This window comes from Sminthopsis crassicaudata, chromosome 1 (genome assembly GCF_048593235.1).
Source record: "Sminthopsis crassicaudata isolate SCR6 chromosome 1, ASM4859323v1, whole genome shotgun sequence".
Lineage (NCBI taxonomy): Eukaryota > Metazoa > Chordata > Mammalia > Dasyuromorphia > Dasyuridae > Sminthopsis > Sminthopsis crassicaudata.
The window spans coordinates 755,510,860-755,519,893 of record NC_133617.1 but is presented as its reverse complement, the minus strand read 5'-3'; the positions used below and the strand labels follow the sequence as shown (position 1 = coordinate 755,519,893).

General features: G+C 37.3%; 1 pseudogene; it reads right to left on the bottom strand.

Moving 5' to 3' along the window:
• Window positions 1-446: 446 nt before the first annotated feature.
• LOC141551528 (heterogeneous nuclear ribonucleoprotein D-like) overlaps window positions 447-9,034 on the bottom strand; it is a 63,410-nt pseudogene continuing 54,822 nt past the window's right edge.

Here is a 9,034-nt window from a genome sequence, read left to right as displayed (position 1 = left end):
ATGATTCCATGAGGCATATGGAATCAATAAAATAAACTCAAAAGAATGAAAAAATAGAAGAAAATGTGTAATATCTTATTGGAAAAACAACTAACCTGTAAAATATATTGAGGAATGATAATTTAAGAATTATTGAACTACCTGAAAGCCATGATCAATAAGAGCCTAACTATCATTTTTGTTTCTCTTATGAGTTATTATAACCAGTGAGTGATTTTTAAGAATCATTTAGCATTAAATTAGACAAATAAAACTTGTAAAAATACAAATCCACATAGTACAGATGGTAAAGGACAAAGCCAAAACGGGAAAACTAAATTGACTGCTATATATAATAGGATACAATTGTATTTTATACCCAAAATCTTTACAAAGTACTCCTCTTAGATAAATAGAAGAATACCCTCCTTTTGAGGTCATCAGACTACAGGATACTGCAAGCTGCTCTAGCATCTGCACCCATTTTCTCCTTGTCCTTCTTTAATGTAGTTGGCAATTATCACCCCCTGGGATGCTTTGTCATATGGCCTTTGTTGACTACCTAGTCCATAGCCATAGTTCCCTTAGTTACAGCCAGTATAATATCTGCCATAGCCACTAGAGTTTTGATCACCCCCACAGGTACTATTTTAATTCCCATATCCTTGATCATAGTAGTCATTAAATCCTTAGTTCCAGTTTTGGCCCTGACCTCAGCCAGGACCCTTCATCCCACCTCATTGGCCAGCTACAGGACTCTTCCCTTTTCTCTGTTGTTGCTGTTGCTGCCTGTATTTGGACTGGACAATTTTGATTTCATACTTCCCGAACCAATCCAGGGAATATCGGTTTTCTAATCATTTTTACTAGTTCTTCATCTATACATGTGATAAAGCAAAATCTAATTTCATTTGTTTTGTGTCCATAAAAAATTTAATATTTTCAGCCTCTCCAAATGCTCCAAAATATTATTTGATTTATTCTTCAGATGCATCTGGGCTCAGTCCACCAACAAATGCTTTTTTGCGGAGGCTCCTTTCCTTCTAAAGTTTTAGCCCTTTTAGGGTCTATCAACCCGATCTTTGGCTTGTTTTTCTTTCAGTTCCAAGACCTTAATGACACTGGTGGGCAGGATCTCTGAAAAGCACCAATCTAAATCCCCTTGATCTTCTCATGATGAGATCTGTTTTAATTGTGCTGACTATAATCTCTCCAAAATGAAACTTGTATTCAGTGAAACTTATTTTTGCTCACATCCCAGCTGAGCCCTCCAATAAACATGTTACCACTGTCCTGCTTGTTCTTGTTTGCATTGATTTTGGAGCACTAGGCAAATTCCTCCATATTACTGTTCTCCTTCACATCCTGCAGGGAAGTCAGCTAGGGCCAGGTGGCACGAAGAGGGAGTCACAATAGCAGCTCATTTTATAGATCTGGATTTAAAATGGTGGTGGAAGAGTGGGCATCATTTTCAAAGAAAGTATTTAAAGAAAACTGGAACCAAAGGATAAAATGAAAGGAAAGGAAGTCACTAATCACCTTCTGAAAGAGATCACAAAATGAAAACTCCCAGGAATCTTCTAGCCAAATTACAGAGCTTCCCAAGTCAAGGAGAAAATATTGAAAGCAGTCAGAAAGAAACAATTCAAATACCATAGAGCTAAGACAGCACCACACAGAATCTAGTGGCTTCCATTTTAGAGGAACAGAGAGCTTGAGATATGATATTCAATTCATAAAGGAACTAGTATTATAACCAAAAGTAATCTGCCCCCACAAAATTGAATGCAGTATTTCTTTTCATTTTTAAAAAAGTTTATTTTATTTTTAAAGTAATTAAAAAAGAAAAATGGGAAAGGAATACAAAACAAAAGAGAACATTGTCATATGTCCAGCAGAACACCAGGCAAGTTTGTTCTATTTGTGGGGAAATTTGGAGAGCTTGAAATTTACCAACCTACTGTGCCATCTTCCCAGAATCCTTTCTTGAGTGAAATCTTTTGGGAGGAAATGGATATTAAATGAAACAGAGGACCTCCAAACATTCCTGATGAAAACACCAGAACTAAACCCAAAAAGTTCGCATCCAGATGTGGGGCAGCTAGGTGGTATAGTGGATAGAGCATCAGCCCTGAAGTCAGGAGGACCTGAGTTCAAATTTGGCCTCAGATAACTTAACACTTCCTAGCTGTGTGACCCTGGGCAAGTCACTTAACCCCAATTGTCTCAGCCAAAAAAAAGAAAAAATGACATTCAGAAACAAAGACTCAAGGGAAGTATAACATGATCTAAAAGAGTAATCATAAGGGACTCAATAAAGTTAAAACTGTTTACTCTGTGAGAAGATGATCCATGTAACTTCTAAGAACTTTGCCAGTATTGTGGCACTTAGAAGTAGCCTACATAGACAGAGGGCACAGGTGTGAATTGATTATATGTTGATATTATCTTCACTTAAGAATGTAGGGTAAAAAAGAGGGATGTACTTGGAGAACCGGGAAAGGAGAGAGAGATTGGGGAAAATGTTCTCACATAACATGACCTGTTAGGAAGAAACAAACACACTCATGCACTTAGTTGGGCATAGACATTTATCTTAAACATTAGAGAAATAGAGAAGTAGAAGTACAAGAGACATTGGGGAGGGTTGATAAGAGTTGAGAACAGATTAAGGAAGGAAGAACTCAGAAACAAAACAGCCTTTTTGAAGAAGACAGGATCAAAAGAGAGTGAAAGATAAACATGAAAAAGTACAGTGAAGGGAAAGACACAGTAATAATACCCGGGGCTGTGAATGGAATTAAGAAATCAAAGCTATTCATCGTCATATAAAAATGCTCTAAGTAAGGAAGGGAAAAGTTGGAACAAAAGGTTTTGCAATTTCAATGCTGAAAAATTACCCATGCATATATCTTATAAATAAAAAGCTATAATAATTTTTAAATGCTCTAAGTCATTTACAATTGCAAATTAAAACAATTCTGAAGTACCACATAATACCTACCAGATTGGTGAGTATAACAGGAAAGGAAAATGATAAATGTTGGAGAGGATGTAGAAAAATTGGGGTACTAATGCATCGTTAGTAGAGTTGTGAATTGATCCAGCCACTCTGGAGAGTAATTTGGAATTATGTCCAAAGGACAATCAAATTGTGCAAACCTTTTGATCCAGCAATACCATTTCTAAGTCTCTATCTCAAAGAGATCATGAAAAAGATAAAAGATCTGCATGTCCAAAAATATTTATAGCAGCTCTGACAAAATGTCAGAAATTGAGGGGATGTCTATCAGTTGGGGAATGGTTAAAAAAGGTGTGATGTTTGCATGTAATGGAATGCTATTGCACAAAAAGAAATGAGTGTTTTTTTTTTTAAGAAAACTATCTCCTTTGACCCTTCACCTCCTGGAAATGGTTCTTAATGTGCATTAAGTGTGAATATTAATGTGTATCTAGATGTGAGACCTCCAAGGCAATTGTAAAAGGCAAATAGTGAGCCTCTGACCCCCAGCATAACAGGCAGAACTTGGCCAGTCCCAGCAAGCACAGTGGGAAAGCCTGCAGCAGCAGCAGCAGCCTCAGCACTGAAGGAAATCCTTGTTTCCCATATAGCAGAAGCTTGGGACAAACTCCCCTTTGCCCTAGGAGCAGACCTCAACTTTTTAAAATGAGCAAAAAAACAAAAAAAGAGGTCTGACCATATTATAGAGATAGGGAAGAACAGACCTCAAACCTTGAGAACACTAAAGGCAAAATACCTCCAAATGAAACCTCAAAGGGGGATATGAACTAGTCTCCAAGTCAAAAGATTCTTGGAAGAATTCAAAAGAGATCTTAAAAGAGAGTTAGAAGAAACATGGGGAAATGAAATGAGAGCTTTGCAGGAGAGTTTGAAAAAGGAAACACAGAAATTGTTTGAAGAAAACAATTCCTTAAATGATACATTTGCTGAAATGGAAAAAAATACTGAAGAAAACAACTTCTTAAAAAATAGAATTGGTAAAATAGAAAAAAATCCAATGAACAAAACAACTCCTTAAAAAGTAAAAAAGCTAAATGAAGAAAAAGATCACTAAAAATTAAAGTTGGAAAATGGTTGAATGACTCAATGAGGCATCAACAAACAATCAAACAAAACAAAAAATGAAAAAAAAATAAAAGAATTCAGGGAAGAGAGGGAAGATTTATGAAAAACAATTCAATGATGAAAGAAAAATCAAAAAGAATAACAATATCTATGATTTGAGACTGTCCCCTGACATGAGGGAGTCCTCATGGGAAAACTAAAGTTTTCCCTGTTGACCCTTGTTTTTCTTCTCCCCCAGTACAGGTGTGGCTTCCAATAGGTTAAGTCTTTTTCTGGGATCCAGTTTATGTCAGCATTGATATCTATAGCCTGTGAGCCAGGCAGAGACCTAAGGGGAAAGATGAGGGTGAGGAACAGATGAGTTTAGATGTTGAGACTCACATGGAAAATGATGGGAGTCAGGCCAATGCAAAGCTTTATTGCAGGTAATGGGGGAGAGGAGAGAGGAAAAAGCAACCCAGTGTACTCACATAGAGATCTCACTGTGTTTGGGGAGTACAGAAACCAGATTCCTATCAGCAGGAAGAGCAAGGGGTAGTGCAGGAGGAAGGGGGTGCCCCAAAGTACCCTTCCAAGAGTGAGTCTTTTTACTATGACTTTGGATGGCCTCCTTGGACCTGCCAAATTGCATATCTTGGATCAGGACAAAGCATTATCTGGGGGTCTTGCACATCAGGGAGAAAAACAAACTAATGATAGGCAAAATATTATTTGAGGAACATAGCTGACATGTTTAAGGGACTAACCTCCAAAAATATTAATGTCAGTATTTTTCATGAGTATGTTTTCTAAGTTACAGCATCACTTAAGGAGAGACTATCATAATGGTCTCAAGACCACCAGGTATATCTTCTAACACATAGTGATGGAAAGCTTAAAAAATATTCTATGGTATCACTATAAACTTAGTCCCAGAAAAGAGAAATGAAAGGTGTCTCCCTACTGCCATCGAAGAGATAGACTACCATGGAAGTGGAGTGTTGTGTATGTTGTCAGAGTTAATCAGTGTGCTGATTTTCTTTAAAAGTTCTAATTATGATCACAATTGTTGCTAATATTATCAGTTACAAGAAAGAGATCTCTAGGGAAGAGAAGAACAAAGGCATAATAAGGAAGGAATGCCAGAAAGGTATCAATAAAACTTGACAAAATGGTCGGCAGCTTTTACGCTCTGCCTTGTACGTTCTGAGTTAAGCTTGAGATTAAATTCATCTCATTAAAGGATTTTGGTAGAAAGATTTCTGTGTCTGTTTTTGAAAATACTTTTATTATCATTGGTATTCATTGTTCTTTAAATTTTTGATAGAATTACATTGTAAAATCTAGCCCAGGAAATCTGTTTTTGGGAGGAGTTGCAGTTTGTTTGTGACTTTCTTAACTGACTTTCTGTTTGAATGTTTAAGATCTCTTCTTGCTTTATTAATTTGGTTATTTTGTATTTGTGTAGATATCCTTTCCCTTTATTTGAATTCTTATGCTTATTGACAGCCTTATATATATTATAGTAGGGTCTGATAGCCCTCTTGATTTTCTCTCCATTGTGAATTCACCTTGTTCATTTTTGTGCTTAGTTATTTGATTTTACTATTTTCTTGAATTAATGATTTATCAATATCTTAGTCTTCTCAAAATTTCTTACTTTTGTTTATAAGCTCTACAATCTCATTTTAAAATTTAATTTTTCTAATTTTCAAGATGTTTCTTTTGTAATTTTTAAAATTGCTAATATATTTATATTAGAGTCTTTATATAATTTATCCAATTCAAGGTTCTTTTCTATTTGGACTGTATTAGACCATATTCCATAAGATATATTATCTCATTTTTATCATTTTTTCTTAACTGAATTATTTATGATTTCTATAAATGGTTCTTTTCCACCCACTATTGAGTATATCATCATTCAGTGTCCATCTATTTTGGTCTGTGTATGTTATTCTGTTAATGATTTCCTTTTTATCCTGTCTATAGCTTTGTTTTGTACATATCTGTTTGTATATTGTCTCCCCCATTAGACTGTGGGCTTCTGGAGGGCAGGAAGGGTCTTTTGCATCCTTTTGTATCCCCAGCACTTGGCAAAGTGTCTGAAACATAGATGGCACTATATAAATGTTTATTGTTGGATGGAACTTCCATTGACTTCTCCAATTGCTAGTTTAATTATATTATGTTCCTTTAAGAATTTTTTTTATTTTTTCCCATTTTATTTTGACTTTTTTAATTCTTAGAACATAATATTTTTATAAAGGTAAGGGAGAATACCAAGAAATTTTTCTTTACTATTTTCCTTTACTATTTCCTTTTGGAGTTTGTGATAACATTCAAGTCTAATGTTTTGAATAGTCTGCTCAACTTGATACTTTTCTTCTTATTCATTTTTCTGTTTGAGTTATCCATATTGGAAGGGGAAATTTTAATGTTCCTGAATATTATGTTGCAATGCCCAGTATCTTTTTTACATTTATCTTGCTTTTCTCATAAAAACACAAACAATATGCCTTTTGTGCATACCTGTTTCACAATTCTACTTTTTTATTGTCTATGATTTCTTACTTGTGATTTCTATGATTTCTTAATGTGCTTTATCCTTCTGATATGGTTGAAATTTATTTGTTGCTTTCTCTAAAACCATGTCTGCATCACCTGCTTTACTTGGAGTCCCACGAATGATGACCTACCTTGTTGAGTCCTTTCATTGTCTCTGATTCTATTTGTATGGTTTAGATTTATTCCAATCATTTATTTAACGAATATATTATTCCATTCTCTTCCTTTTTTTCTAGGAAAATAAATTCATTCCTATTTTGAATTACAATTGCTAAGTTTCCCTTTTCTTCCATTAAATGCATCTGCCTTTATGTTCTCATGTTCCTGCGTATTCTTGTTCTAAATCAGCACCAAGGGTCCCCAGTTTGTTTTGTTCAAACTAATCTGAGAATCGTCCTCCTCTGAATCCCTCTCCATGGCCGGCATTACCCTGACCAATTACAAATCCCCAGATTTATTAAGAACACATTTATTATTATTTTTAACTGTCCTTTTGTGGTTGATACTGACTGGAAGAGAGAAGGCCAGATGGCCCTTCTTCCTCAGCCTGCAGAACTGCAGGAGATCTCTCCTCTCTCAGTTCATCCCCTGTCCATCAAAGTGTCCAGACTGATCCTTAACCAAATCTGTCTCCCCTCCCCCATGCTACCTTTTAAATATCTTTGCACTCGGGGACCTACAATGACCAGAGCAAGCACTGATTCAGAGGCTAACACTGAAGTGCAGAGGAGGGACTGCGCCCTGGGATTTTCCAGATGGGGATTCTCGCAATGAGACTTCCTGTGACCCCAGGCTATTCAGGGCGCCTTCCCCCAGTGCTGGCCCCTTTACCCCCAACATTCCTTCGGCCTGGCTCTCTCTCCTGGGACACCTCTCCTTTTCACCCAGGCTGTCAGGACAGATACTTTTGATAAAAACAAACAAAGGCAAAAACCATATTGAGACTATCAGGTGACTGTAAACAGGGAGGAAACTGAAGCAACAGAGTTAAATGACTTGCCCAGGGCCACCTAGCTGGGAAGTGTCTGAGGCTGGATTTGAATTTCCAAAGATGAGTCTTGCTGACTCCAGCCCTGATGCTCTAACCATTGCTCCACCTAGCTGCCCTTGTGCTTTCGAATACATGTAATACACATATTTACAACACACGTGTACACATAAACATACATGCACATGCATTCAAAATCTCTCATTGCATGACACAAGTGCATACACATGTCTATAGCAAAAATGAGTTTACTGCATGACCAACATATGTCCGTATCATTACTCATGTACACATGTTCATACAAAGATTGCTAAACGTGTGTCTTGCATTCATATATGTACTCATAGGCTGCCTAGAGTATTATTACATGCATGCATGTACGTGTGTAATATTTTGCATAGATGTTATCTATATGTACACAGATGCTCACGTCTCGTGGTAGACTTGTTTTTCAGTCATGTCTGACTCTTCATGAATTCATTTGGGGTTTTGTTGACAAACATACTGGGGTGGTTCGCCATTTCCTTCTCCAGGTCATTTTTCCAAATGAGGAAACTGAGGCAGACATGATGAAGTGACTATTCAAGGGTCATGCAGCTAGTACATTTCTGAGGTCAGATTTGAATTCAGGAAGAGGAGGTCTTCCGGATTCCCAGCCAGCGCTCTATCCTCTGCGCCATCTAACTGCCTGTGCATTTGTACTTTTGTGTAGATACATATACACATCTATGAGCTCATGTCTATGCATTTAGACACATGTGTACCTTATGTGTGCATATAGGCTAATGTAATATGTAGTTAAATATATATGCATATATAAACACACGGATCCCCCTCCCAGGTGATCTTCTTCTGCTCCTAAGTTACCCCCTCCCTGTCAGGTTTTATTCTCAGTCTTCAGGAACGGTGAATGGCGTTGGTCCATCAGATTCAAGCACCTGTCCAGGTTGTTGGTCTTTACAACATGATTGTTTCTTTTATGTTTTTCCCCTGGTTCAGCTCATTTCCTTCTTCATCAGTTTCCCAAAGTCTTCAGAATAGCTTGTTTCCATAATGTCGCTGTTACGCAAGACGTGGTTTTTTGACTGTTCTCACTTCACTCTGTATCAGCTCACACTAATCTTTCCAATGATTTGAGAGGTGGAGGACTGCTGAAAACGTTCTGTCCTCCTAGGCCAGACACCCCCCTGCCAGCCGCACAGCATCTGTGACTTGGGCAGACTATCTTCTGGGCCTTCTCCAAGCCCCATCTCCACTTCACTGATTTGTAAGAATTCCTAGTTATTCTGCAGAAGTCCTTCTCTCCTTCTCTCCCTTCTCTTCCCCTCCTCCTGTTCTTCCTCTTCCCCCTCTTTTTGTCTTCCTCCTCTCCTTCCTCTTACTCCTGCTCTTCCTCTTCCCTCTCTTTCTCTCCTCCTCCTCACCTTCTTCTT